The sequence below is a fragment of the Poecile atricapillus genome, chromosome Z (genome assembly GCF_030490865.1).
Source record: "Poecile atricapillus isolate bPoeAtr1 chromosome Z, bPoeAtr1.hap1, whole genome shotgun sequence".
Taxonomy (NCBI): domain Eukaryota; kingdom Metazoa; phylum Chordata; class Aves; order Passeriformes; family Paridae; genus Poecile; species Poecile atricapillus.
This window is the reverse complement of record NC_081289.1, coordinates 102904398-102930928: the sequence shown is the minus strand read 5'-3', so window position 1 is coordinate 102930928 and position 26531 is coordinate 102904398. Positions and strand designations below refer to the sequence as shown.

The following is a 26531-nucleotide window of genomic DNA, read 5'->3' as shown; positions in this document are numbered from 1 at the left end:
TGCCATATAACATTAAATGGACTGCATGAAATAATTTGCAATCTATACAACTCTGGCCTAGGTATAGAGAAACTTCACCAGGAAGTGTCTTGCAGACTGAAAAACTCACACTTGTTAAAATCACTTTAGATGCCCAGACAGCTATGTCCAGGTTCCAGCTTCTCACTCAAGCTAATGGGAGAACCCAAATTTAAAAGAGCAGTGATGTACCTATTGACACACAATGAAGTTGTATGTATATAATAAATTTTTACAGTGAATTATCTCATTGCTTATTTGATCTGCTGCTTATTTCATTTGCGGCTTGATCACGTCCTACTATTTCACCTACAACAGTCCCTTTCACCCTTCAAAAAATAATAAAAAAAAAAACTACAGTAGAAATTTAATATTTAATTACATCTTTCAAAAATGCATCTATATTTTAACACTGCAAAAAAACAACTCAGAAATATATCTGTACCTTCAAGGAGCTGCTATTAATCAGATTACCTAGGTAAAATACTTGACTAAATATGCCTTATGGCTGAGGAAAAGGCAGCACCTAATCTCAGTTATTTCAGTCAAATATAGGGTAGCACACTATACACGGGTATTTCCAATACACTGAGTTAAGTCTAAAAGGTATCTGTCAGCCCTGGAGGATTAAGTAAGACACATCACCATAACCATACATAAAGCGAGCACTTAAGGCATCACCTTCTCACAGATTTTCTTTGCTTTTTCTATTTTTTGCAGTCTAGAAGGGACGTATATATGCAACAGGCACGAGAAAAGTCTGCCTAGGGTCTCACTTAAATGACTTCTCAAGTTTTTGTCTCGTAGGCATGAAATAATCATTCATGAATCCAAGTTCAGAAACAAAACTGAAAAACTTACAGTTTAATGCATATCCAGCTTCAGGTAAATGTCACAGGGCCTCACGCTCTCCTGGAGCGTTCTCCTACGGAAGAGTTACAATTCTGGTAAGCGCACAGGGTCACACACACAGAGTAACTACCTGGAAACCACACGCTCTGCCCAGCAGACAAACGCCACATTTCAGAGAACCGCTGTTAAACGCTAATTTACCTCTCTAGACGCGCACGAAAATCATTGCTGCTACACCCGGGCGCCCTCCTTGCCCTGCCCGGAGGGCCTTACCCCCCTCCCGTGGCGCCGCGGGGCTCCGCACGGCGCTCGGGGACACGGGTGGGAGGGACGGAGGCGTCGCGGCATCCCCGCCGTGGCACCACGCCCCGCTCCGGGCACAGCCCGACCCCGGGCCCCGCTGCCCGCCGCGGCACCTGCCCTCCCGCCGCACGCTCGGGCGCCGGGCCGGGGGCGCGCGGCATTAAAAAAAGAAAAAAAAAACCCAAACCAAAAAAAAACCCCAAAACCCAACCCGCTCCCCGACAAAACAAAAAACAAAAAAACAAAACCCAGGAAACCCCAAATCCGCCCCCCAGCTTTTTTTTTTTTTTTTTTTTAATCTCCCACCACAAAATCTGTCGCTCGCTCCTCTTTGTCCGAGCGTCAAGCGGGATTACGGCAGAGCATCACCCGCCGCGCCCGCGGCACTGCCCGCTCCCGAGGCGGCGCGGCCGGAGCCTCCCCCGCATCGCCCCGCCCAGCATCGGCCCCGCCGCCCCCGGGCACCTCGCTCGGCCCTCGCTCGCCGCTGCCCGGCCGCGGGGCTGGCGGTGCGGGAAACACCGGCGGTCCCTGGCGGCGGCGCAACACACCCTCCCGCTCCCCCATCGCTCCCAGCGGGCCGCCGGGAAAGGCAGTGCCCACAGCCCAGCCCAGCCCACCGGCAGGTAGAGGGAAGGGTGGCGAGAGCGGGGATCCCCGCAGCCCTACCCCGGCACTCACCGCTGCCCACGGCGGCGCCCGCTCCTTTGTGTGCTCGCCGCGCCCCGGCACCTCCGTCTCCCGCTGCCGGGCGCCCCGCGCCCCCTCCCCGCCGCGCCGGGGGCGGAGGAGGACGCAGCCGAGATCCGCGGAGGAGGCCGCTACCGCCCGCCGGTCACATGCAGCGGGCAGGCGCGGCGCAGGCTCCCGGCGAGCCCGGCCGGCAGCGGGCGAGGCGAGCTCGGGGGCGAAGATGGCGACCTCGGCGGCGCGGGGAGGGAATCCCCAGACCAGCCCGCTCCGCTCCGCGCTGCCGGCTGGGCTGGGCGCGCCGGGGAGGGGAGGGGACAAAGAGCGGCTGCCGCTGCCCGTCAGCGCTATCGCTGTGCCGCCCGCTCCGCCTCCGCCGCAGCGCTCCTTGCCCGGCCCGGCCCGCTCCGCTCCCGGCGCACGGGGCTCGCTGCCCACCGCGGCGGAACCCCAGCGCTGACCGTTCCCTGGCCAAAATGTGCTGGCATCCTCACGGCCTTAAGGAGTAGCGGAAAGCGGGTCACGAAAGCTGGTGTGCTTGGGGTCTGACAAGGAAATGAGAAAGGGATTTGTCTTCTGACCGCGAGCTGTTGACAGCAGCAAACCCCCTCCGCGTGTCGGTAAAATTTCCCCGTCCTACATCCCCCGTTCCCCCGGCAGTCACTTCAGTTGCTGACAGAGGTGGTGATTCATCATGGGTGCTCCACACCTGTAGCTGCCTTACTGATTCAAAATAGGTATGGTGCCACTGCCACTCTCGAAGAGAACTATCTCCGCTCCATCCCAGCACATCACACATTGTCTTTTAAATGTAAAAAATAAGGGGGAGATGCTGAAGGTGGCAAGCATGACTCAAATAGGAAACACGATGAACATGCAATATCAGGTATTCATTCCTTGCTGCGTGCACAAGTATGGCTGGACGCTATACCCAGTGGCGCCGTGTTGCTGTCAAGCTGTGATTCTTTACAGAGAGACTTAACTTGCCATCTCTCCTGTGCATGACTTTTCCTGGTTTTGCACATCATCCGTGGTTCAGTGGTATGAGTTAAAGTGAAAAATGTGGCAATATACTTTTTTTTTTTTATTGCCAACATTTTTATGGTTCATTATTTCCCCAGACTATGTTTTTACAATTTTGGATATTTTTCTAAGAGGCCTTGTCCACCAATATTCCTACATCTAATTTGCCTTCAGAAGAACATAGTGTGAGAAGCGCCTCCCTCAGGCATGCCCTGACACTGATCTTCCTTTCAAGAGCCAGACACTGACAAACAGTTTCAGCTCAGTGCCCTGCGTATGGTGTTTCTGCTGTGTGTGTTTAGATGATGAACACCCTTAATTAGAAACCTAGAATCATCAAGGTAGGAAGAGCTCTCTAAGATTGTCAAGTCCAACCATCAATGCAGCACTGCCACTGTTACCCCTAAGCCACTTGCCCACATCATCTAGCACCTAATCCAGATGCCTCCTAAGGACCTCCAGAGATGGTGACTCCACCACCTACCTCCCTGGGCAACCTGTTCCAATGCCTAACATGCCCTAACAGGAAAAAAAATATTTCTAATATCTAATCTGATTCTCCTGCCTCAGCTGAAGGCCATTTCCTCTGGTCCTATCACTGCAGACACAGTAGAAGAGACTGACCCCCACCTCACTTCAGCCTCCTTTCAGGGAGTTGTAGAGAATTATGAGGTTGCTCCCTTGAGCCTTCTCTTCTTGTGACTGAAGAAACCAGCTACCTCAGCAAGGTAGGGCTCCTCATAAGACATGTTTTCTAGTCCTTTCATGAGCCTTGTTCCCCTTTCCTCCAGCACCACAATGTCCTTTTTAAAGTGAGGGGCCCAGAACCAGACTCGAGGTGCAGCCTCAGCAGCTCCAAGTACAGGAGGATGATCACCTCCCTTGTCCTGCTGGCCACACTATTCTTGGTTCAGGCCAAGAATGATGCCATTGACCTTCTTGGCCTTCTTGGCCGCCTGGGCACATGCTGGTTCACTCTGAGCTGGCTCTCAATGAGGACCCCCAAGTCCCTTTCTGCCAAGCATCTCTCTCCCCCAGCCTGTAGGGCTGCATGGGTTTGCTGAGACCCAGGTGCAGGACATGGCACTTGGCCTTATTTTATACCTGCAAAGAACAACTGCAATTGTTATTTCCATTCTGCTGAAGATTATCATTACTCTTCATGGATTTTACTTCACAAGAATCCTGTTACCTAGAGAAACTATTATTATCCCTGCTTTCAAGGTGCGAAATTTAAGCATAAAGAGACAGTATACCTTGCCTCAGGTAGTGCATACACATAGTATGTGGTAAAACCAGAAACTTAATCCAGCATTTTGGTGCAGATCCAGTTAGTTTAAAACCACAAATTCATTTTCTTTCTCAGCTCTGTTTCTCAGGACTCTGTTCATGAAAAAGTGTTGTGAGAAGTAGCAAAGCGATGTTGAAAAAGACATGCTAAAAGAAAATTTGTTGAATTTGCACAGAAAAGAATGTGTACTTACATGGAAATGTTGAAAGTAAGCAGAAATATCTGGTTTCATAAGCATATGAACCTATAAGGGGAACACCATGCAGTGTGTTGTTTCAATATTGTTCATTTAAGGTATGTGATGTAAGAACTTCCAGTTTCATTTCATGTAGGAGCAGGTGAATTGCAGAAACATCATAAAAATCTTTGGCTAAATCTTCTAGCACAGTAATAATATCCTGAAGGACTGTCCACATTAGTGGATGTTCTAAATTATATTCTAAAGAATTGTGACATTTTCATCAAGCACTGTGATAACACACAGTTTCAACTGTTCCCCACAGCAATTCCTCTCAAGGAACAAAGATATGTCAAGTGCATCCACAGTCATCTGTGTTAGATGTTTCTAGTGCCACTTCAGAGTTTCAGGCCTCTCCGTTGTCTCAACAGTGACAAAGTTGTCACTGTTCGTTTGTGTGCCCAAAGTGTGTAGCCAGCAGCATAAACTTGTAAGAAGCCAAGAGAGCTTCAAACCAGCAGAGTCAGAAGATTCATCTGCATTTTGAAAGCATATGCCAAATGCTCGTCAGAGGACAGTCATGTGCCAGGCTTCTTCTGGCAGCAATGGTACGTATTCAGCTGCCATCGTTTCTAATAAAGTAATAATCATGTTGTGTGTGAGAGAGAACTGTGTGTAGAGCCAGCCATGCTTGCAAGTGAACTCAAGCCTTGAGAAGATTGAACTGTGTTGGACAAACATGCTCTGACCAACAGTTTTTATTCTATTTTATTTAGTTACTTCCTCAAAAGTGCAGTCATAGTGCCTTTACTACTTTCCAAGTATCTCTCTCATGTCCTTTTGACTAAGTACTGACAATTCTCCTGATTTCTTTCTTCAGTAACAGTCTTGCCTGTATTACTGACTACTTTTACTAATTACTTCTCCCATATCCAAAGATAGGCAAAACTTTATCTTTGAGAAACCTCATCCTCTCCTGCTGTCCTCAGGGGCTCATGATAAAGCCTGAAAGAAATGGTCAGGCAGAAATAACTCAATATTTATTGAACCTTTCAATAAATAACCAAACAAGTGTATCTTTCATGGTAAATTATGTTCTTTCCACTCTGTGATCCAGAATGTTTGCTAGTTAACATACCAAACAAAACAGCTAGAAAAATCTGTCAGTACTGGGATTGATGGTGTCTCTGAAAAATGAAACAATTGATTTTAAAAGGGAAAAATTAGCTTATAATTCCAAATTTAAAAATGTATTGTCTGCTTTTTCAAAGCATGGGCAGTAAAATGAACATGCTGATTGTGACTAGATAGTAGTGTGTGGGTATACCTCCGTTTCTGCTGTCATATACATGTCAGTGAAACTATGTGCCAGCAATTCAAAGTGGTCAAAAGTGGCTCAGCTACTCACTGAGTTGCATTAGCTGACCACACCTGCATTTCTCATCTGTGGCAATTGTCTAGCCTCATGCCTTCATAAGGAATTTTTTTCATGGAAAGGATTGTTAAACATTGGAATGTACTGCTCAGGAAGTACCATCCCTGGAGAGGTTCAGGAAACCACTGGGAGTGGTGCTCAGTGCCATGGTCTAGTTGACAAGGTGGTGATCAGTCAAAGGTTGGACTCCATGATATTGGAGGCCTTTTCCAAACGAAATGATTGGTGATTCTGTGATTCATTATGGCAGCCTAGGCGAACTTAAATTGTTTTGCAGCTGCCAGAGGCAAGGAACCAAAAATACAGTCTGTTAATGTGGCTCAGCTAACAAGAGGCAATGTGTTATGCTCTGATTGCTCAGTTGGTTGCAAGGGTCTGTTGATGGCCAATGCAGAAGGAGACTCCAATCAGAGCTGCCAGTTTTAAGGGGAGCTCAGCCCAGTGTGTGGGGGTGGAGCAGAAAGGCTAATTTCTTGCTTGTCTTCTTTTAGGGTAAAAGAGGAAGCTGCTGAGGATATTCACTTTCCACTGTTTCCTCTAACTGGTTTTTCTCTGTGAACAAGCCAGTGTAAGGAAAAAAACTTGTGCTTTTTTTCCCAGAAGAGGCAGAAGTTTCGTCTGGAAGTCCCAACAAACTCTCTTAATCTGTACGTGTTTTGCATCCAAGTCCCTGTATGTGGCTTGATAACTACCTGTGTGGAAGCTGATGCACCATGTGTGCTCCCTGAAGGCTTTATAGGTAGTATATGTCTTTTTCTGAATTAGATCCAGAGACCTCAAACATAAGTTGAGGTGGTCTTTCACCAAGTAGTGTGAAGCAGATTTACCACTCACTAAAAAAGTTGTGGGGAGAATGGAAAAGAATGTGTGTCCTCTTGACTCAGTAACTTCTCACTCAACGTGTAAAGACTTGAACTTGGCAAAGTGACTCAGACCTTTGCTGCATAATAGAATGAAGATCCTTAAGCCAAAGAAGCTCGCCAAATGGAAATACAATGAAATTTTCTCAGATAACAGTACTGTTTCTATCAGAAAGGAACTTTGGTAGTTTCTGTAGTAGCTGCAGTGATATAGTTGCTTCATTGTAAGCCTGCAATGAAGTATTTGCATAGCTTCATTCATTGTCCTTTTTTTCTGACAGAAATGAAATTCCACGAACAATAGCATTTTTTACACTTGCAAGAACCCTGATGGTAATTAAGCTTCTAGTGTATTTTCTGTAACTTCAATTGGTTTTTATTCTGACTTGGGAAATTTGTAATTATTTAGCATGCATCTTTGTTTCCTCTCTCACCCTCTGGCTGTCTGGTCTGTTTAGATTGCATATTTCTGTGCTGTTTGTGCTATGTTTGCACATTGCCCAGTATTAAGCAACTTGCAATTTGTTTGGCTTCTCTACTTGCTATTGTGATACAAATTATAAATAACTCCACACTTTTAAAAATCATTATTATTTTTGAAGCTCTAGGGATTAGCTCTGGTTTCCTGTTTATGGAAATATACTTTTGCTGGGTTAACCAGAGACTGGGGGCATTCCATTAGGCACAGTAAAAAGCAGGCTTATTTTACAAGCTCTGCAATGTGCTACTATGAAAACAGGTAGGATGGTCTGGGAATGAGAGGAAACACTCTGGAATCCTTTGTGATATCTAATTTTTTTTACCATTGCTGTTAATATTGCAAGTGCCTTGCTAATGGCACTGAGTTTTACAGACTTATCTCATTAGCACTACTAGCTACGTTCAAGTATTTTCCAAGGAAACTTTTATTTGTCTGGGAAAAAGTCCTCTGACTTTTTAGCATCCAGCCAGCACTTTTTGACAGTTGACAAGGGTTTAGTTCTTTGAGGTTTTTTTGAATTAATTTTCCTGCTACATTTTTTTTTTAATTGCCATTTCCACTAAAGGTTTATACTAATTTGTTTTTTTTAGTGCAGCTGCTTCAAACCTGTTCTGAACTGCAAACCAGGTGTTCTCATGTTCTAACTGCTATTATGCTACCTGTCCCTGCAATAAACCAACTCAGTGTAACTGAGGATTAATGACAAGATGGTAAGCCTTCATCTAATAACAATATAAACCTCCATTGCTTTTCCTTGCTTAAAGCTATTTAAACCCATTTTGCCTCATCACCTAAACTAAGGGAACATCAAAGGAAAACCAACATTCCCTGTACATTCTGATTAATTCTCTTTCTGACTTCTAAAAAATAAAATAAGATGGTGTTTCCAGTGTCAGGGGCATTTTGTGCTTGTAAGATGAATTCTGTCATATCCATTAAATGCTCCCTGGTTCTTAAACACAGGAATGTTCCTCAGTCTGATCCTCACCTTAAAACTTGAATGACTTAGTGGAAGACATACCACTGTCTTCAGTGAGACCAGTTGTTTCACCTTGTAAAAAGTTTCAGGTCTTAACGAGGGTTGTGTGTGTTTGGGTACTTTTTCTTTATACCAGGGACTTTAATGTTTAGTTCCACCTTATAAAATACAGTGTATATTTTCTTCTGATTTTGTTTTTCTTCTCCTACACTTTTATTTTATTGTATTAATTTTTATTTAATTTAATTAACTTTTATTTTTGTTTATTGTAGCTAGTTAAATTTAATTATTTAATGTTAGGCAAGTGAATAGAATCTTACTCAGCTAATGGAAAGGTAACCTAAAATGATGGGTTCACTCTAAAAGCCTCTTCCAGTAGTATTTGCTGTGCCATCAATCACTCCATTAAGATGCCTTCCTGGGTTATGTAACTGACAATAAGTCACAGCTCATACACTGTTGGTATTTTTGATCTCTTGGCACCCTGCTAGATTAATTTGGAATTGTTTTCAGTCCTAGGCCACCACAGATCGCCAACATTTATTTTGAACAGGATATTCATATTCATGAGAAGAAAACAACTGCCCTCAGCATCTGAACAGTGACTGGAAGCCTGAAGCATATGCTTGGAACTTGCAGCTGGGGTGTCAGACAGTGATGAGTACAGGTGTTTATTTCATGTCCACAGTACTGGTCAAAAGAGGTAGGGCTCACAACAGACCCAGCTGATGTGCTTGGAAAGCCATACTGACTTTTTTCTGTAACGAGAATCCCACTAATTGCAAGCATAGTTGGGAGTCTTTCAGAAAATTCTCAGGTCAAGCCAGAATATATAAGAAGTCACCTCAAAAATTAAATTCAACTGCTATTCACGCCCCAGAAAATGTGTGTGCGAGGTTACAGAGTTTTTTTTTATCATCTTGCCATCAGGCTCACTGATTCATTCTTGGGGGAAGGTGAAGTTTTGCACATCCAGCTGCACTGCCAGACAGACGGAATTTGCCACAACAGGGCATGGGTGTCTGCACAGGCTTCTGCCCAAACACCTGCCTTTTCACTCCTGAGCCAAACAAGCCCACTGACAGCAAACAACATTGACAGTGGTGTCGGAGAACATTTTCCTGAAGTTGAAATGGATGTTAGTTAATCTGAATGCTAGTCTCAGATTTGCAAAGGGAAGAGGTATCTCAGTCTCAGCCAAAACTACAAAAGAAGACAAAAGTATGCATATAGGTTGAAATACGACTAAAATGGACTTTCAATAGGAGAACAGCATGGAATTCCATGAATTCTGTAATCCATATATTCTGGTTTCTTAGACTTTCTAACCTGCGATTGATTCCCCAGTGTGTGGTAAAATGTCAAATGACTAAAGTACTTCTTGCAGAGGAGACATTTGGGAAGTCCCTGCTGTGTAATTTCTCCACAGTCTAATAAAGGGAAAAAAGATTCTGTTGGTTTCCATCTCCTGGACAGTATTTCTCTTATCTTTTAGGCTACCTTGTTTGCTCAAACTTGTAGCATCTACAAATCTGGGACTTTACCTTTTTATGATAAACGCATAGATAGGTACAGAATGTACAATTTGAACTAAGGTAAGAAGAGTTTAACTTATGCTGACACAAAAAAAACCCCAAAAATCAAACAAAAAAAAAACCACTCTAGCACAAAACTGAGAAGGAGAGCTGTAGAGAAATCTCTTATTTTCACATTTATGCATTTGGGAGAATTGACCTAGAAAATAGGTCTACCCAATTACCCAACTGATATGATGAAAATCTCACCTGCCATAGGCAGCCAGAATATATTTTTCCAGCTTTTTGCCTTTAGGAATATACAGTGGCAATAAAATCTGCCATCCAATAACACTGTAATCCAAATAGCCTATTTCCTCTGTGTGTTGAATGACTGCCTTTTGTCCCCTATGGCACAAAGTTGAGAAGGCATCATTCAATCAATTCATCATTCTTCCCTTTTACTATATAGTTAATTTATTTCCTTTTGTCAGAAAACCATGCAAAACGTGGGAAGCTTTCCTCAGATGTAACTGCTGAACTCTCAGTAGCAACATTTCTGTCTAACATATCAGAGCATCATGGTATTTAACCCTAATTAAGCACAATCTTACTACTTTGAAAATCAAAAGAAAATACAAACGTATTTTTAAACTAAGGGGATTTAATGCCTTGGAAGTGGTGCTGGAAAAAAAGTTCAGCTGTTTGAATTAATTGCAAACTAAAAGATAATCTATTATGCCTTCCTGAGAAGTGTCAGAAGAAATGGTTTCAGAAGTATGAGCACTCAGGGGAAGCAGTATGCTGCTGTGCCTTCAGGGTTCTACCCTGCAGCCAACAGCAGGTGCGGTGCAGTAGATTGGTACTGGTGTAATGAGAGTGAGATGACCAAAGCTTCCTTCCTTCTGCAGTGGTATTTATATCAGATGTTCATTCACTGAGACAAGACTTTAAATATGTTTTATTATGACAACAAACATTTTAATGGCACAAAAGTTGTTTTAACTGACATTTCTTGCTCTCTTTGTGTTGTAAGTATTCCTGGAACCTCCTCTTTTTGTGGGACATCAGCAGTAGCACAGCAGGAGGTGATAGCAGTGCTGAGAAACATCTTCCATTCCATTCACTTAGAGAAATCTTGGAACATTCAGACTTCACAACTTGTCTCACAGAAGTCTTGCCTCCATCTTGTTCTGGAACTGTTTAAAGAAAATATTTGAAGTGAAAGTAATTAAATAACCACACTAACTCATATAATTAAGTTTCTGTGAAAAAAACAGTGAAGGAATGCACACCTGATTTTCCCCTTTAAATAGAAGCATTCAGCTCCTGCTAATAAGCAATTTGAGTAGAGCTTGGTGGACTCCGAGTAACTGCAAAGGAAAACCAGGCACTGCATGATAAGACTGGGTGAACAAACTTAAAAACAATCTATGCTTTAAATTGATAGAAAATATAATTCAGGTTCCAAATTAGATCTGGGTGATGCTCCAGATATTGAACTCTCATTGAAAGTTACAGCAAGTTCAGGAACATCTCATATTAAAAAAGCAATTGAATTTTCATTGTGTCTGAGTAGATTTCAGGTATTCAGTCCTGTATGGTTCATTCTGTAAACATTGCACGCTAGTGTATGAATAACAGTTAGATATTCTACCAGACTAGGTTCAGCAGTTTAACAGGCTATCCTTTGCTAAATAGTACAAATGACACTTTTTTTAACCTCCCAAAAACAGTCCGAGCAAGTTCTTGATGAATTGTGTTCTAGTTTAAAAATCCCTGAAAAAGAGACTGATTACAGTGCACATAAGAAACCAAAACGAAACTGAAATAAAGTTAAATAAGAAGAGTTATAAATGAAAATGTGGAGGACAGCAGCAGGGAACAGCTATATAAAATATCCCACTCATTTATATATTTAGGAAAACATTCCAAGGATTTCTGTGCTGAATACCTGACTGAAACAAAAAGGTCTTTTCCTCGAACAGCCCACAGCTGAGCTGTACATGGCAATGATATCTAAATAGGACTGTGCCCTGGAGGATATAAGGATGCGTAATTTTGGAAAGTCAGTGTATATTCTGGTGATTTGTCTCTGCCACCTGATTCCTTCCCTTTTGGTTTCTGTATCTCTAGCCTTGCTGGTCCAAATACACACTTGAAAATCACTTGATTCACCAAGGGTATTGCAGCCTACCTTTGAGACAAAACCAGAACCCGCTGCAACGTCCTGGTTGTTAACACACTGCGTTGCCCTGTCCAAAAGGAATTCAAAACATCAAAGAATATCACACAGGCTGCTATGGACTTTATTGAAGAGGATGTGTAGGACACCAAAAGCAAAGGACTTGTGAGAGTAAGACTGGGAATGATGTTCTGCTTCATAATTCCCACCCCCGGTGTTCACAATTTTGTCAGCATCTGGTGATACACTGTAGTTTGTTTGTGAGGTTCTTGTCCCCATGGCGCTTCAAGTGCTGATAGCCAGATCTCTGTTTAAACCACAGCCTTGTGGAAAATAGCCCAATTTACCCATGCAAAGTGGGACCATGTTTAAAAACTATTTAAATCCTCTCAGGCACTAAGCCTTTGTTTAAAGATATTTTTTAACCTGAATACTGCCAGTGCTGGAGCAACTTCAGTAATGCAGAAAACAAGTGGGAACAACAGCAAAGACATGTTGCTGGCAACCAATGCTGCTCAAACCTGTTCCACATAGTTGCCAGAGCTTACTGTGTAATGTTACACCAGCAGATTCACACCAATCAGAAAAAGTTGTGATTTTTTGACAAAAAAATTCTATCCTCTAGGAAAAGTTTACAGATTGATATTGCAAGATAGTTTATAAGATATTTGCAGGGGCAAATCAAGTTTAATATCTAGGCATATGTTAATGGGTGTTTAAACAAAAACAATGTACTGACTAATTTAGGTTACAGGACAGATTTGGAAGGCTCCTCCAAATTTTTTCCCCCCTACTCATTCTAGATTTGGGAAATAATGTGAGTATTCCTGGGAAATGAAATTCTTTATCTCCCATGCCACTTCCTCAAGAGTGCAGATGTACCTATGATGACATAATGCGATGAAATAAAAGGAAATAAATAGTAATGTAAGGATATATCCTAAAGGCCTATTTCTGTTCCCAGTGAAATCAATTTAACAATTCCCATTTACTTCAGTAAGTAAGCTTTGATAGTTTTAAAGGAACTTTAATAGCAGCATAATTGTCTACATTGGGCAAAAAGGAAGTGGGGGACTTTCAAAGTATCAAATTAGGGACATGGGGTTGTATTCTATTATGCCTGGACAATCTGGTACAGGAACAGAGTAACTAAATATGTTCTAGTCTTCCTTCACAAATTTCCAACTACCACTTCTCTCAAATGAGACTTAAAAAGATTACAAACACACAGACACACACATACACACACACAATCCCAAAGCATCCTCTTGAAGCTATAAAATTCTTCCCTCCCTTCCTAAAACTACCTCTGCATCGAACATACAAATTTATTACCCAGGAACAGGACATACTAAGTTTCAGAAAATGTTTTAAAAAGACAACTAGTGTTGGATCCTCATTTGTCAGTACAAAAAGAAAACCTCTTATATATACTTGCTTAAGTTTCAGATAAACCTATTATGACACAGAAATCTCAAAATATAAATATTTAGAGTGCCCTAAAAACTTAGAATTAGAATCCTACACCTGAATTTACTGATGTACAATAGAAGATGTAAAGTAAACAGCTATGCATAGAATATTTCACTTCAGTATTGCTCAGAAATGTTAGTCTCTCAGACCCTGGCTATACAAGGACTGTTTGACTGTTGTGTTTATATTGTCTACAGAGAATAAGTATTTAAATCAAATACATGTGCATGCATGCATGATTGACAGAGAGAAAGAACCATTTCCATGAGGTTTCAACAACTCCATACTCCTGTGAGGATATAATAAAGCAGAGAAGTGCCTTTCAAACTGAATCAGTGGTATCTGCTAGCAGGAGCACATTTGCAAGTAACAGTGTATAAATACAAAGTAATCGTAAAAATAACCTTTTAAAGCTGCCTGTAACAGAGCAAGTGGTTGATTAAAAACATCCCCATTGTTCTTGTTTATTCCGTTTTGTATCAGTGATTCTGCTGCAATTCATGTTGTCTTTTTGAGCCATTGCCAATGCTGCTATCTGGAAAGAAACAACTGAAGGAACTTTACTGATTTTTATAGTCTTTATATAGTCACAATATGCCAATACTGCAAGGCTGCAAATTCTGTAAACTGACCTTTTTCTCATTTTGTGCTTCTATTATCTTAGAGAAAATAACTACTGCAGAAAATGTTATGAATATCTCTGTAATATCTCCTCAGGCTGGCAGCAGGGTGCTATAGAAAGCAGTGTTCTTAGCTGCTGCTTCTCATCTTTCCCAGTTGTCACTTCACTCTGCTGTCTTTGGTGAAGTGGGTTTGCAATTGCCAACAGTTATAAACCTCTTGCAGCAATGCAGAAATGAAAGAAAGAGAGCTACTAGCAGAGAGGAATGAAAGCACCCATGGAAGAAAGGCCCTTTCCTCAGTATCCTCTTCAGAAAGGGAATAATCTCGTTTTAGGGATTTTGACTGGGTTAGACTGAATGAGCATCCATTCTTTGATGATGCAAAGGGTCCCCATATCTGTTAACCAGAGAACAAGAATTAAAAAAAAAAAAAAAATCCCTGAATTGCTATAAACACATATCGTGGTGAACAGACAAAATGCAATGCAAGCAATCCTCTGTGATTCAGGCCTGCAGACAAACTCAGAAAGACAGTATGTTCCTTATGTTTGGGTCTCAGGAGATATTTGTAGGATTTACCTTTCCCTTTTAGTTTTTTCTCTGAAAATATAATTGCAAAAACTCTTAATACATTGCTAAGGCCTTGGCCCTTCACACATCCATGTCAAACTTCATACAGACAAGCTGTCTCATTTAACAATTCTCAAAGTGTTAAGTCTCTTGTGTCTGACACTGCCTGTCATCGTGCTCTATATCTGCACTGCTTGCACTCACCACATGCCTGTGCTGAAGGGAGTGCAGGTAGCCCAGCAGGGTACCTACATGACCTGGTAGTCCACCTCCAGAAGCTTCAATTTCGCCTAACAGATTGCCTGTTAGAGTGGGTAACTCCAGAATGACACTCTGCCTTACAAAAGGCATCTTTTTCTTCTTTATCCCCTAGTATGGGAATACTTAGATTGCCTTCAGTAAGACTGTTCACAAATTTGAATACTGATTGATGTCCTGCTGTGCATGGAGAAGAAAATACAAAATGCTGATACTGCTCTATGTTGTTTCACTTCTCTGTCTGACAGAACAATGCAGATTAAGAGTTTAGGGTTTTATTGTTGTTTTAAACATCAGTATGAAGAGAAAATTAATTGTGGCAAGAAGAAGCACTCACTCCATTCAGAGTTAAACTGGTGAACATGAGAGGAGGCTCAGGATGTTGCAAATATTTTAAGTCGTAAAATGTCTTGTTACTAGCCAGAAGCTTTTATTATGCAAAGAAATACTTTTCTTGCCTCATGTAATCTGACGTACATTATTAAAAGTCTAAGTTTAACAAAGCTATTTTTATTTTCAGGAAGTCATAGTTTATATGATTTAAAACATGAATACATGGAGGACAGCCCTGGGGAAACTAAGCCCATATCTGGAAATGGAGCAAAAGATCACTTGTGCCAATTTTTAATTTAACAAATTCTGTTTGCAGAAGACAGAACTAGTAGTGTTCATGCTCCCAGTTTACTTAACATACTGGTCTCTCTCTGCACAAAATGTTTTATTAATGATTTTAGTCTTGTTCTCATAATTTGCAATTTCTTATAGTTGTTCTTTCCTGTAATTAAGTGTCTCTATTATACAAAAAATGTGTTTTGAATAATGATATGCCTTCCAAAGGTATTATGACCTTAGATCAAGGTCATAAGAATTAGTTTTCTTGAAAAACTCTCAGCTCTGCCACCAACTTTATCTGAGACCTTCAATAAACCACGTAACCTCTCCACATCTGTTACTCCACCTGTCAAATGAGAATGGCAATATTTCCAAGCTTGCCAGCTACATTTTATTATAAAGTACTTTTGCAGCTAGTGAGTACAGTTCTCTCAAGAGCCAGGGGTTACTGCCCAGGCCTTGATGGACTCGGCACAGTATGAAGGATGGAAATAACCCTGGTCTGAGCTGGGGGTTTGTGCAGCTGGCTGACCATGGCTACTTTGCAGGTCAATACTCTAGTGGAGGCGTACAATCACTTTATTGCAGAATTTACCTCATAGGTTTGTAGGTCTGAGGGTTATTTTACAGATAAATTTTGTAGCTGATGTCCTGTACTAATTTGGCAGAGAATAGTTTAGAAACCCCAAAGTAAAAATATAAGAAATTTAATTATTTTCCCCAAGGGTTTTAATCTATTAAAATTCTCTGGCTCTTTTTTTTTTGGTGCATCTTGAAAATGAACATAGTTTTTAATATATATACAATTTGACTCTCAATTTGAAGACTTTCTGAAGTTGAGAAACATATGGAGCATTTGGGAAAAGTGGAAAATGATCCTGAAAGGAGGTGCTTGTCACTCTGCCAATCTCCCGTGTTCTCCTGACTCTCTCTTCTCTTTTCTTTCCCTTTCCCTTTCCTTTTCCCTCCCAAAGGATCTTTCCCAAGAGTCATTTAACTGGTAATACAGTTCCCTTTTTCTAAAACACTGCCAGTCTTCCTGACACTAGCAATTAGTTCCAGCTATTATGAGCTATATTATACCACTGTGCTGCAACACTAGGGAGTAACAGCTAGCTGGATAAAGCATACATCTAAATTTCACCAATTTTTTAAACAAAAAAAAGAAGGTTTACATGAGGGCTGTTTTATGGAAAGGAGTCAGGAGAGTTAGATAGTTCCTTGGAGGTCCAGTAAAAGACAGAAAGTCACCCAGCTGAAAGGAACAGCCTAACCTTGGCACTTGAATTCTCCTTCTGTAATTCAGTGCTGAGAACTTAAAAATGATGGCCTTTTATGAACCTCGCTACTTAGCACATAGTTTAGCTCAAGCAGCGATGAGAAAGCCAAGGGTACAAGGTCCATTTCACCACTAAATTAGACATGAAAGGGATACAAGATTCAGAAGTGCGATGGCTTTGTCCTTGTGTCTAGATGCCTCCAGTTTTTCCCAAGGAGCAATAGATGGAATATCTCCATGACACTATCTAGGTCTTATTTGAGTACCTTATGGTACGGAAGGGAGGAGAATAAGAAGAAAAAAGAATCACGTATCAGTCATCAGAGTAGTAAATGTCATTTTTGTAATTGATCTAAATTTCATGCATTGGTATTTATTACCAGAAACTTCTATATATGGAGGCAGCTGTTATTTCCTTTAATGGGCTTATTTTACTCCTCTGCCCACATACTTCCTTTTCTTCAAGCATGCCTTCCTGGCAACATTTATTATGAATCATTTTACTTCTGACAACTGTTCTGAGTACAGCTTTTTAGAAAGCCATGAAATCCTTCCTTCCCCAAGGTGTTTTAGGTACTGAAAAAAGTGCTAATAATATAAAAATTAATGTTTTTAACAGTCTTGTCTACAGTGAAGAAAGAGAAACTGGTTCATATTGTTACCAAGGCAAAGCTATTTTTGTTCAGTGCTGTTCACTACAAGGTAGATGAAGAAATTTTATGTGATAGATATCCATAATAACTCTCTGAGACCGGGCAGGCAGAGGTCATAAAGCAAGACATCAGCTCCACAGAAATATACACCCAGATAATTTCAAATGGGGAGTATGAGCTGTGACAGCTGCTGGGAGAGCCTATGTAATGTTCATTTACTTTCCCTCCTTTGTTTTCCTTCAATAATGAGCATGCAGCAGTACCAGTTTAGTGAAAATTTCCATAAGGACTTAGAGGACTTGAAGCCAGTTCGCAAATATCCCCAGCTGTAACTAAAAAAAAAACATAAACAAAACAACAAACCAAAACCCATTAAATTAATAAGAGTCATATCCAATTCACCTAGGAAATGCAGGGGCATAAATTGTCTGTGGCTTCTTTAAGACTTTTTCAACCCAAAGCAGATATTCCTTATGACACAGGTCAGTAGCTGTTTTTTTCCAGGTGCCCCGTTATCCCCTGAGTCAGGAGCAGCACTGAGTTGATCCTGAGTGGGGGTGTGGTTTTTGTGTCACCCTGAGCTGATCTTCAGCCCTCTTGCTGTTCAGAGAAGCAATTCTGCTTCTCCTGTGCCATCCAGCTGCTCAAGTTTGCCATGTGTTTGCATGTTTGTAGGTGTCCCTCAGCCATGAGACGTCAATTCTGATCTTACTGAAGGCTGGAACCAATTGGTTTTATTTCTTCAGTGTTTTCCTCAGGTAATTTCCTTTAGCATTATGGGTGTGGAAGTGTAATTTTGTAATTTTGTCAAACAAAGCCTGCCAGTGTCAGCATGTGGTTAAGCCAACTTCAAACACAACCATTACAGTTGCATGAGAAACCTGAATGTTGCAGCAGGAAGTGTTTGGGTCTGTCCTCCTGCCCCTGCAACAGCACTAGCCCTACATTTAGGCAGGGTCCAGTTTGTGCTGTGGAGCAAGAAACCCACAGACATAGATCAGACATTGAGCTGAGCTCAGCACTGACAAGAGTGACTAACATCCAGTGTTAGACCCTCATGATCTAAGTCTCACCTGATGGCTCAAGACATTCAGTCATTACATAAACACGCAAGCATACAAGATCATGAACCATAATCTAGGCATTTTTTTAACCATACAATCATACTTTTCAGAGCTTCTAGGCAATCAGGCTGTGTTTTTTCTTTATGCTGTAGGAGTGTATAACATCAAACACAAGCAGCCACAACAATTATTACAGTGATGTATAAACTTCCAGCAATTTTCTATAATCTTTCCTATCTTTTTGTGTGTCCCAGCAAATTCTCCCCAACTTTATTCTGGATAGTGCATGTCTGACAGATAATTATTGCTCAGAAAATACATTCCATGTGAAATATTTTATAGCGCAGTGATGCTGTATGCAATTAATCAGAGAACTTTTACATTACACCATATCACCTGGAACTGACTTCAAGCAGTGCTTTCTAACAAAAATTCCTGCTGCGAAAAGCAGCAAAATTGGAGGAGTGTTGGTCCCTGCAGATGCATTCTTCAGATCCCAGATTTCCTATTCCAGATACAAAGCCCTAAAAATTACCACTGATTCATTGTAAGATACAGTAGAAGGTAACATTTCAACCTTATCAAGCCTGACCTCTGACAAGATGACAATAGGGCTATCTAGACTTTTCATGTGTATGTTTGTGAGTGCATACACAAAGATGCAAATTACATGCATAGGTATCAATATCCTCACAAGGGTTCTAAAACTGAGCAAGATGAATAAGACAAGGTACAATTATTTGTACAAGTAGTCTAAAATAATAAAGGCATGACCTGTATGAGCAGGACCTTTCTCCCCCAAGAGTATTGTTACATCCATCTTGGACACACACTGTGAAAAAAAGGACTTGATCTCCACAGCATTATCCAAAGTCCCAGACCTTTGCCTTTCCTCCAGGCCTTTATATGCTGGTTTTAGGTCTGCTGACACATCATGGAAAATCAGGTCAAAGAGGCAAAGGCAGGTGTTTTCTTCTTACCAAACTAGTGAAACCCTCCTGTGTTATTTCATGCAGCTTCTTCTTTGGGAGCAAATTTACTTAAAGATGAGAAATGGGAACTGTCTCTGCTGATACATCTTCACAAAGCAGTGCAGAGAAGGCCACCCAAGTGCATGAGCAGGTCCTGGAGTGCTTAATGAAAAACAGCACTTTTAATTCCTGTGCCCTGGAGGACGAAGCTCTTGATTCCATTAATATGGAGGAGAGATATTTCCCCCCTAAGGAAACTCTGTATTGCCACTATAACCTTTTTCTTAGCCCCCTTTCACAGGTCTGCTGTAAGATGGTGTTATTCTGCTCCTTTTGGCTATTCATGTTGCATATTCTGTTCCAGTTTAAGAAGTGTCCTCTTGGTTGTGATTATATGCACAGATGCTGATCACTCATACTCACTTTTCCCTGGACTATCTCTCACCCCATCCCACCTGTGTGCCCTGACATTGTACAGGGTCTTTGGGTGAAAACCAGAGCAATCTCCAGTAATTCTGTCCAGTCACTGTGGTGCACACCCATCACTCGGCACCAAGTGCTGCTTCTCTGCTGTGGATGCAAATGCACACCCAGCACTGCTGTGGTCTTGTTCCTGCAGCTAAATGCAGAAGACAAAAGAGACATAGTTACTCTGAAAAGCAACTATGGTGTCATGCAGATAGTGCAACCTGACTGTGGCTTTCTGGCTTTCTCTGCCTTTGGGAACTATAACCTGCTTTCCTTTCTGCTGACAGCATTTTTTTTTTCCCTCGGCTGCCTTTAATGCATGGGCCGTTAATGCACTGCGGATACACAGCCAACATTCATCTGCTCACTCAGCCAGACATCTGGAGCTCAGTGGCATTTGACCTCTTCTTCACTCTGGACCAGGCAGCGTGGGCAGGTTTCATTACACTCCCTGGTGCCTTTATGTTGCCACACAGATGGACACTCCAGACCCTGACGTGGATACCTCACTCCTGCCTTGGCTCCAGATGTTTTCTTCAGACTGTATATGTAAGTAAAGGAATCAACAGCTAATTTCATGAAGGGAGGAAGGGAGGGGAGTTATTACTATGAAAACAATATTGTGCTTGCAGGAAAAATACTTTGGATATAGGAACTTCAAAGTAGGACAAGAGTGATAAGAAACAGATCTCAATCAGAGTTTAATTTCCTGTTTTCTATTCAAAACAGCCCTGTGTCACAACCAGTGCAGTATTTCTATCATAGTTAGGTCAGGGAGATTTTATCCTAAACACTACTGATTGCTGTGATCGGAAAATGGAGAAATAACAACAGACAAAATATCTTTTCTACAAAAGATTTTGACCTGCTCTCTTTCTGCTCTTCTGGTAACACAGCTGCAAGTATGGATTCCCACAACCTACTACCATGATTACTAAAACTTCTTTCTCTTTGGCTCCCTATTGTAATTTAATCTATAAAGCAGATCTTAGAACTGTTCAACTTGTCTATGAACCTGGCCTCATCAACCCTCTTCATTGCCTTTAGCTCAAGGCTGCTGTTCTGATCTCTCAGTTAAACGAACGCCAGCTCCCCTCTAGGAATTCAGCCTCTCATGCATCTCACCATCTACACTACCAGGCTGCTACCCTCAGATCATGGTTTTCTGTCTCTAGAAGTGCCCTCAGTCTCTTTCTGGCCATCTCTGGGTTCTTCATGAGAATCAGGGAATCACACAGAATCACATAAACAGTGGAGTTGGAAGGGACCCACAAGGATCATTGTGTCCAACTGCTTGTCTTGCACAGGACATTCCGAAGAGTCACACCATGTGCCCAAGAGCATTATTCAAATGCTTCTTGAGCTCTGTCAGGCTTGGTGCTGCCACCACTTCTCTGGGATTCCTTTCAGTGCCCAACCACCCTCTGGGTGAAGAACCTTTTTGTAAGATCCAACCTAATCCTCCCCTGAGACAACATCAGGCCATTCCCTTGGGTCCTGTCCCTGGGTACCAGAGAGAAGAGATCAGTGCCTGACCCTCCTCTTCCCCACATGAGGAAGTTGTAATTGTAATGAGGTCACCCCTCAGTCTCCTCCAGGCTGAACAGACCAAGTGATTTCAGCTTCTCTTCATACAGCTTTTCCTTTAGGCCCTTCACCACCTTGTGGTCCTCCTTGGGATACTCTCTAAAAGCTTAATATCTTTCTTATATTGTCATGACCAAAACTGCACACAGTGTTCAAGGTGAAGCTGCATCAGTGCAGAGCAGAGCAGAACAGAACAATCCCCTCCCTTGACTGGCTGGTGATGTTTTCTCTCCTTAGTTTCTGTTTCTATTTCATAACTCTATCTTGGTTCATGCATCTCTGTTCATGGAGTACACATATATTTTCTAAAATAAAACTTCGTGGTGTTTAGCTGAGTAGATAGGTCAAGCTTTTGTGGTACCCATCTCCATTTCTACCTTTATTGCTTTTTTAAAAATTTAATTTATAATCTCTTCATTGCATTTTAAGGCTATGTCCTCCTGGCATTTGCTTTTACTACTGTTTAAAATTACAAATAATTGTAATTGTTTTTAATTTATAGAGAAGCTTTTGGCTCTACAAAGTTTGGCCTGAACCACAAAATAATCTCTTTGGAGACTACAAATAAGCAGTCAAATATCATTGAGTAATGAAATTCAACAGACTATAACTTTTGAGATATTACTCACCGTTTCTTGTTACTTTCTTTGTTCATTAACATTAAAAAATTGCACAGTCAACTCCTTTGATAGTTTGCATCCAGCACAGAAATCCTGGAAAAAATAACAGGGGAAGGGGAAGGGGAAGGGGAAGGGGAAGGGGAAGGGGAAGGGGAAGGGGAAGGGGAAGGGGAAGGGGAAGGGGAAGGGGAAGGGGAAGGGGAAGGGGAAGGGGAAGGAGAAGAGAAGAGAAGAGAAGAGAAGAGAAGAGAAGAGAAGAGAAGAGAAGAGAAGAGAAGAGAAGAGAAGAGAAGAGAAGAGAAGAGAAGAGAAGAGAAGAGAAATAAAAAATAAATCAAAATTGTTTGTATTCAAGAGTACTGTTCCAAGCAAGAAAGATGAATGAAGAAATTTTCAGTATTCTAGAACTGTGACTAGTCCTCAGACTCTATACTGGCATCAAAATGCAAACATAATCTGCATAGCTATAAAGTATTTGCAATCTAAAACAAATACATGTCTGAACCTAATGAAAAACCAGGGACAAATCTGGGCTTCCTGAACTTATTGTGGCTTGCAAACAGTCCAGCTACAGGCCGTACCTGCTGTTCAATGAGAGAGGGCTCTGTAGGCCCAGAGGCTGTTGGATCATACCAAATTCTTTGGCTGGAGGAGGAAAAACTTCAGCCAAAGGGAAGAGTTTCTGTGGTCAATATAAATAGCTTTCCCTAGCTCTTCCTCTGGTTGTTGTACTCACCTGGCTTAACTGATAAGGAAATTCCAGGCAGGAAGTTCTTACGCTACTGAAACTAATTAAAAAACCCCTGTGGATTTCCAGGGGTCTTGAGGCAACCAAGCATCATGATCTTTCCAAAAATCCTCTGCAATGTTGTCTTACCCAGCTCTTCATGTTGGGGTGATGTCTATCTCCCACAGAACACCAGTCACCTCCCATGCCTTCCTCAGTACCTCCTCCCTCTGTTCAAGCTCAGACACCAGGAATGGCCAATGACCCTGAGGCTGGCCACTTCTGTCTCACAGAGCTAGGGGCCAGCTACTGACCAAGGTGATAGATGATGCTGGGAGGATCCTGCCTGTTACTTTATGGGAGAGGCTATCATGGCAGCAGCGTTGTTTGGGATACTGAAAGCCTGGAGATGACTGTGCAAGGAGGTTAGGACCGTGAAAATTGGAGCACTTCCGAGTCCTGCACAACCCACTCCCAAGTGCCAGTAACAGCAACTGTGGGCTGGTTGTAGGTACAACTATCCCTCTCTGCTCCCATGCCATGCACTTCCCTGAGCCTGGGGACTGCCTCAACTGTCCCTCACCTGGTTGCGTTCATTTGGCTCCTTAGGGTCAGCTGGAAATAGGCCAGAGTACTGTCTGCCATTTGGAGCTCTGAGAAGGCACTTCTCATGGAATCAGGCTTTTACCTAGAATGGCAGGGATCAATTCTCCACTCACATCTCTAGCTTTCTTTTCTTTCCTCTGAGGACATATTATTACCTATAATAAAGAAACCAAGAGCACAGATGAAAGCCATAAGACAACTATGTGTTAGTGTTTGATGTGTTCATGCCCATCTAAGGTTATCTAAGGGTGCTCAGGTACACAGATAGGCAGAAAACTAGAATACTTTATTGTGTCAAATATAAGGTTCATAAAATCAAACACAAACATAAAATCATTCAAACTACCTTTAAGTCAGATGATATCTGTAAAAGCATTAATATGCCATATGTAAAGGCATAAAGATGAGCATAACAAATGAGGGAAGTTAGAATATTTGACACAGTGTCTATCTTGGCTTTGAAGCAGTGTGTCCATGGCTGTGCAGCTGTGCAAGCATTCTGTAGTGTGAAGCTTTGTTGAGTTTCTTGGACAAGTTTTTTGCTCCATACCAAAATGCCATGTGCAAGTACAGGTTAGAAGGTCTGAAAAATGCTTTGTTATTGCTCTCTGCAGTTGTTTCTATCTCTTTGGACTGATACATTACACACACATAACTATATATTTAACTGTACTAGATATACTTCTTAGATAGCAGCTACATTGTCAGTAGAGATAAAACACACAGGACATGAAGCACAGAGCAACTTTCTTTGAAAGTAAATCAATCACTGTATTGAAGATCTATATAGATATTTACCAGGGTAAAATTTAAAATGCCTCCAGAAATAAAATGAGAGGTTATGCATTCTTTCTATTGATTTCTGTATTGCTTTTAGGCTCCTGCATACCCGAAGGCACACAGTACACACAGGACCTTGGCGTGCTTTGAAGATTATGCCAAATTCTGCTTGTTTTATGCAAGAAGGTGAATTCAATGATATTGCTCCTGTGCATAAGACAGAAAAAATTTAGTCCCCACATCCTTATTTCATTGGAAAATTGTCCTTATAAAGCATGCTGCCAGTTCTACAAGCTTTTCAGCAGTGGATTTAATAAGGCTGTTTATATAAGCAGAAGCATGTATTTGTTCAAATGCTGCCCAGTTCAAATTCTGTGCCACAGCTGAAATTTTCATATGAAGTCATGCTTTAAAGAAGAAAGACACTCCTTACTGAAAGCTCTCTTCCACTGCTGTAGCAGTAATGGTGTGGGTGAGGGCCACACAATCAGGGGCTTTAAAATTGTATTTCCATACAGCACCTTTCTTCTTCCTTGTTGTGAGATTGATGAGCAAAGATAAAGCAACAAGAAGCACTGGCCTTTCTGGTTTTAATGGACTCAAGATATCCACAGTGATTTACATGTTGCATATACAGCTATCTGGCATGGATAGTCACGGATGCTGTTAACTCTTCTCGTAATTCAGCAGGGGTAGCAGAAACAATCAACCACTCAAAAAGAATCACCTGAGATATTTGATACATGGCTAGCATTGGTACTTATATATTAAAAAAAAGGAGAATTTTGGTTCTCAGCAAGAAAATGATAAAAAACTTGATGGAGGAAACATAAGACAGATAGTGACCAACAGATAGAAAAGATAAAGAAAAAAAGACTCTTTCCTGTACATAGTCTAAGTCTTGTTCTGATGATTGAACCCAAGTCAGAGTTTGCTGTGGGTCAATATTGCATAGATTAGCAGAACTAGATTTTCATACAAGAAACTCTCTCACACTCCTGAATAGCTTTTGAATGAACCTGAAATATGGAGTGGGAACAGTGGAATCCCACTGATCCATATGGGATTGAGTTTTCTCATGTTTAACTTTGTGGGAAAACCAGGAAAGTCCCTGCAAATAATTTTTAGCCATTACCATTTCAGAAGTATTATACTCAGAATCCGTCTGCTGGGTGAGGATTAATTAACCCATGTTAATAGAGTGTTAACAGCCAGTAACATTACAACATCTGTGAAACTGCCTCTGCATGGATTTCATGAAAAGTGTGGCGCATTGGTTTAGCATGGCAAGGTTTTCATGGCTGAAGGGCATCTGTGAACAGAGGATTCAATGCCAGCTGCCTCCAAGATGGTCCAACCACTGACCAAGGGCAAGCCCATCAGTGAGGATGGCCTCCATCATGCCTCTGGAAAAATGTACTTAAGAAGAGGAGAAAAAACCTGTGTGGCAGAAGACACAGCCAGAGAATGGAGGAGTGAGTACACACAACAGCAAGAGCCCTGCAAACACCAAGGTCAGTGAGAAAGAGGAGCAGGAGGTGCTGGAGCAGATGTTTCCCTCCAGCCCCTGGTGCAGACCATGGTGAAGCAGCTGTGCCCCTGCAGCCCGTGTGGTTCCAGAGTGGAGCAGAGACCCATGGAGGACCCCACTCTGGAGAAGGCAAATGCACCTGAAGGAGACTGTGACCCTGTGGGAAACCTGTGCTGGAGCAGGCTCTTGGCAGGACACGTGGAGAGAGGAGCCCAGCCTGGAACAGGTTTGCTGGCAGGATTTGTGACCCTGAGGGGGACCCACTACAGAGCAGCCTGTTCTGGAAGCTCATTCTTCTTCATTTATTTAAGTATATGGATGCTGCCTTGGAGATTTATTTAAGCTCTTTAGTTTCTCTTGGTTTATTCCTAAATTCAGACTGGAATGAATATGAAACATTATTCCTTCACCAGTTTAATAACTTTTAAGGTAGCTTTTGCACCTCTATTTAGCAGCCCTTAGAAATTTCCACATATGGAACAGTCCTCTAAATAAAACAACAAACAAAAAGAGATATAAATAAAAATAAACACAAAAATTCTTAATTTTTTCTTGTTGCTAAAATTTGCAGAGCCCAATTACTTCCAAAAATGTGGGATTTTTTAGTATTCAATGGGATTTCAGTTTCAAATCTGTTCCAGATATTACATCTGGTCCAAAGCCATCCAGTTAAGAGGCAATTGCAGTGTTTTTTGGGTTTTTTTGTTTTGTTTTGCTTTTTTTCTTTAAAATTTTGTCTTTTCCTAATTAATTTTCTTTCTTTGACATGGAATAGAGGAAATAACACTTAGGAGAAATCCCTGAGAAACAGTCTGACTTAGCTTTTGTGGTTTGAGCTACAGTATATTTGATAGATTACTTCATCTTTTTGAAAAATGAGTTTTAAATGAATGGAATTGT

At 41.6% G+C, this 26531-nt stretch overlaps 1 protein-coding gene across 11 annotated transcripts in view; it reads right to left on the bottom strand.

The window, feature by feature from the left end:
• Nucleotides 1–2137, bottom strand: part of CDC42SE2 (CDC42 small effector 2) — an 81142-nt gene extending 79005 nt beyond the window's left edge. For 5 of the 11 annotated variants that reach the window (XM_058826990.1, XM_058826985.1, XM_058826991.1 and 2 more), the window contains exons 1-2: nucleotides 1855–2137; nucleotides 880–943 (exon numbers count right to left, since the gene is read on the bottom strand). The gene's annotated coding sequence lies outside the window, so the exon portion shown is untranslated. Of the gene's footprint in view, nucleotides 1–879; nucleotides 944–1071; nucleotides 1184–1479; nucleotides 1592–1854 lie in introns of those variants that run through there. The other 6 variants (XM_058826989.1, XM_058826987.1, XM_058826995.1 and 3 more) reach the window with 2 other exon arrangements.
• Between the last annotated feature and the right edge of the window lie 24394 nt (nucleotides 2138–26531).